The following is a 4,360-nucleotide window of genomic DNA, read 5'->3' as shown; positions in this document are numbered from 1 at the left end:
CTAAAAACTACAAAAAAAACTAGCCGGGCGAGGTGGCAGCGCCTGTAGTCCCAGCTACTCGGGAGGCTGAGGCAGGAGAATGGCGTGAACCCGGGAGGCGGAGCTTGCAGTGAGCTGAGATCCGGCCACAGCACTCCAGCCTGGGCGACAGAGCGAGACTCCGTCTCAAAAAAAAAAAAAAAAAAAAAAAAAAAAAAAAAAAAAAACCCACCCTCCCCACCCTAGAGTAGCCACTCTTGATTTCTAACACAGATGAATTCTGCCAGTTCCAGTTGAATGGCATTATACAGTCACCATCATGCCCCTGGGTCTCATCATCTCGCTGTGTGTGGCCGTAGCCTATTCACTCCCATGGCTGTCCAATGCTCCACTTTATAAATAGCTCATATTTCTTGTCCCTTCACTTTGATAGACAATTGTGTTGTATCCAGATTTTACAAGTCATGCTGCTGTGAATAATATTTTCATATATTTTGGCACACACATACAAGCATTTCTACTGGTTGATAACTAAGAGTGCTATTGCTGGGTCATAGGTGAGTAGATGCTTGGCTAAGTCTCTGGTTAACAAATTTCTAGTAGTAAACAAACAGTAGAGGAGCGTGAATCTCTTACTTAGAAATTATTCGGATAATAAATAAGGAAGGAATGAGAGACCGAGACTATAATAACTCTTTTGCAAACCATCATGAGTTAACAGATTTAACCATCGAACAGCAATGGCAATTAACAACACAATAAAACAAAAAACTAATGTCAGGTTCTTCCTCTTGATGGAAGAACACAATACAGCACATCAAACAAGTACAAGTGACAAAGGAACCAAGCCTGAATATAAGCTAGCCTCCATAGCCAATTACCAATTTAGAGGCAATACAGATAATAAAAACACAAACAATGGCTTGGGGAGCAATCAGCAAAATGCACACTACGGGAAGCTCTCCACACAATATAAATTTCAAGAAAGAATCTATAGAATAAAAGAACAAAAGCATATTTCTAAAGAAAACTAAATTATAATTTTGGATGATAAAAATATAAAATAGAACAAAGAAGTGATGATCATGAAAGTCAGGATGTATTTTTATTTGGGGGAGGAAAGAGTTTAATGCTGAGCTGGGGCAAATGATGGGGCTTCTGGTTTGCTCCACAAACGTCTATCCCTGGTGGTTAATGGGTGTTCACTTTTTATTCAAGGACACAAATTTTAGATCGTTTCTTTTTCCTTTTGGAGTCCTACATTTTATTTTATGAAACAAAGGTTAAGGTAAAAATAATTGATAGAGTATGGTTACTGTTTTGCACATAGTCCCCTCCCCATCTTCCCTCTGAGCACCCAGAACAACCAGCAGACCCAGGACCCCCAGCAGGGGTGACCTTACTTCTAGGTGTGCATGCAGCTCACATCAGCAGAGGCAATATGCAGGTCTGCTCCTTGACGCTTGGAAAAACCTGATAGGACACAGCTGAGAGGAAGCCTTCCCCGCCATCTGCAGGCTCTTGGCCATCAGTGTAGAGGGAGCGGGTGCTCACCTCTCCCACAGGCACCTTCACAGCCACAGCCTCCTCTCTGCATGGGGAGTTCATGGCTCTTCCCCCGAACACAGTGACATGGATCTCACCAAAGGTGGAGATGACACCATTCCTCCCCCCACCATCTTTTGCTATAGAGCAGCTGGAGTACGTTCCACCGACACACAGGACAGGGAGCTGACAACCAAGGAGGGGAGGATCAATACTCCAGCTTTCTCTACTTGTAATAAGTTCTCTCCATTGGCATAATCTTGTTCATAGTCTCAAAATTATTTAAACTGCTACTATATCTTTAGTGGCATATTTATCTATCATAATGTTATTTTATTCTTAGTTACCATTCCCTGTTTTATTTCTCCGTCCAAAATAAAACAGCTGCTTTTCGTTGGCTGAGCCCTCAGCAGTGGCAGCTGCCAGGTCAGCCTTGGTGAGTGGCGACACAGTTGCTGTGCCCATGCAGTGTCCATCGCAGCCACCACGGCCACTTTGTGCAGGGACTCCATGAGCAAGCCCTGTGCGCTTCTTTTGCTTTACAGGAAAGTTGACGCAGGATGGTGTCCAGTGAAGAAATCCCAGGTGCATGGAAAGGAGAGGAGGGTCTCAGGGCTGTGAGTGATCTGCAAAGGGAAGTGCATGGACCACCAGGTGGCGCTGCCGCGCTGCCCCTGCTCTCAGGAGGTGCATGCTCAGGACGAGCTTTGAGGTGGAGAGAGAGAGGTCATTTCTCATCCTCCAGGTTCAAAGTAAAAACCTTCAGGCCAATCTCGGCCGCGCGTTCTGGTGTAGCGAGCGGGCTCGGAGGTGCTCACCGCTGCTGTCATGGTTCGTTTGCTAAACTGCATCGTCGCTGTGTCCCGGAACACGGGCATTGGCAAGAACGGGCACCTGCCCTGGCCGCCGCTCAGGAATGAATTCAGGTATTTCCGCCGCTCAGGAATGAATTCAGGTATTTCCACAGACTCTTCAGGAGAAGGTAAACAGAATCTGGTGTTACGTGTAGGAAGATCTGGTTCTCCATTCCTGAGAAGAATCGATCTTTAAAGGATAGAATTAATTTAGTTCTCAGCAGAGAACTCAAGGAACCTCCACAAGGAGCTCATTTTCTTGCCAGAAGTCTGGATGATATCTTAAAACTTACTGAACAACCAGAATTAGCAAATAAAGTAGAGATGATTTGGATAGTTGGTGGCAGTTCTGTTTATAAGGAAGCCATGAATCACCCAAGCCATCTTAAACTATTTGTGACAAGGATCATGCGGGACTTTGAAAGTGACACGTTTTTTCCAGAAATTGATTTGGAAAAATATAAACTTCTGCCAGAATACCCAGGTGTTCTCTCTGATGTCCAGGAGGAGAAAGACATTAAGTTCAAATTTGAAGTATATGAGAAGAATGATTAATATGAAGGTGTTTTCTGGTTTAAGTTATTGTTCTCCCTCCCTCTGGAAATAAATTATATATTTTTACATGAGAAGAAAAAGACTTTTGTCGACTTTGGATCTATGAATAATTATTTCTAAGCAATGTGTTTTTATTCTGCACTAGTCTTGAATATATCAGATACCATTTATGAAACATTCTTGCTATAATTAAGTGCCTCTCCAAGACCCCAACTGAGACCCCGCACCTGCTACAGTGAGCTGCCATTCCACACCCATCGCACTTGGGACTCTGGCCAGTCCTTGAAATTGTTGGGGTTTTCAAATGTTGGTAGTATTTATTAAAGATGAAGATGCACGTACCCTCGAACTGAGCAGTTTCACTAGTGGGAAATACCAAAATCTTCCTACGTGTATATCTAGAGGTTTGTAGACAAATGTTGCAGCCCTGTTTGTAGCAGTGAAAAATTGAAAACAATCTGGAATTCCAGTGATGGGAAAATGAATATATTTCTGTCTTAGACTGGGGAAACCAAAGCAGATTCCAAGACTGAAATTTCAGTGAAAGCAATTTATTTGCTAGGTCTTACCAGAAACCATCAATTGAGTTATGGAGAAATGGAACTGAGAAGGTAAGAAAAGCAGTTTAAAGTCAGTGAGCAGGTTCTCATTGGTATCAAGCTCCATACTGCTGAGATACAGGGAAACGGAGGAGAGAAAGCTGGAGTATTGATCCTCCACTCCTTGGTTGTCAGCTCCCTGTCCTGTGTGTGAGTGGAATGTACTCCAGCTGCCCTATAGCAAGTCCCAGGTGTTTGCAGTAAGAAGCTGCTGGCATGCATGGGAACCATGAATGGCACACACTTACAGCAATTCCATGTTTAAGTATATAACCTCTTCATATCTTTTTTTTTCTTTTTTAACAGAGTTTCGTTCTTCTTACCCAGATGGAGTGCAATGGCGTGACCTCAGCTCACTGCAACCTCTGACTTCCTGGGTTCAAGTGATTCTCCTGCCTCAGGCTCCGAAGTAGCTGAGACTACAGGTGTGCACCATGACACTGACTAATTTTGTGTTTTTGGTGCAGACGAGATTTCACCATGTTGGTCAGGCTGGTCTCGAACTCCTGACCTCAAGTGATCCACCCGCCTCGGCCTCCCAAAGTGCTGGGATTACAAGCGTGAGCCACTGCACCTGGCAGATCTTTATTCTTTTTATGTAGTAAAAAGTATAAAGCCACACATGGTTTATTTGAAGTATTTTATGGTTTAAAAAAATACAGAAACAGGAAATCCAATTCTAAGTTCAAGTGAGGGATGATGGTAGTTTGAACCAGAAGGTTGCATGTAATAAGAAACTGTGATTTAAGATATATTTTAAAATTGGAAGTAGCAGGATATTCTGATGGAGTTTGACTTTGGTTTGGGGCCCACTGAGTTTGAGATGCC

General features: G+C 43.3%; 1 pseudogene; it reads left to right on the top strand.

The window, feature by feature from the left end:
* Positions 1 to 2,352: 2,352 nt before the first annotated feature.
* LOC104677654 lies at positions 2,353 to 2,933 on the top strand (annotated as a pseudogene).
* The last annotated feature ends 1,427 nt before the right edge of the window (positions 2,934 to 4,360 follow it).

This window comes from Rhinopithecus roxellana, chromosome 4 (assembly GCF_007565055.1).
Source record: "Rhinopithecus roxellana isolate Shanxi Qingling chromosome 4, ASM756505v1, whole genome shotgun sequence".
Taxonomy (NCBI): domain Eukaryota; kingdom Metazoa; phylum Chordata; class Mammalia; order Primates; family Cercopithecidae; genus Rhinopithecus; species Rhinopithecus roxellana.
The sequence above is the reverse complement of the archived record's forward strand: the minus strand, read 5'-3'. Positions and strand labels throughout refer to the sequence as shown.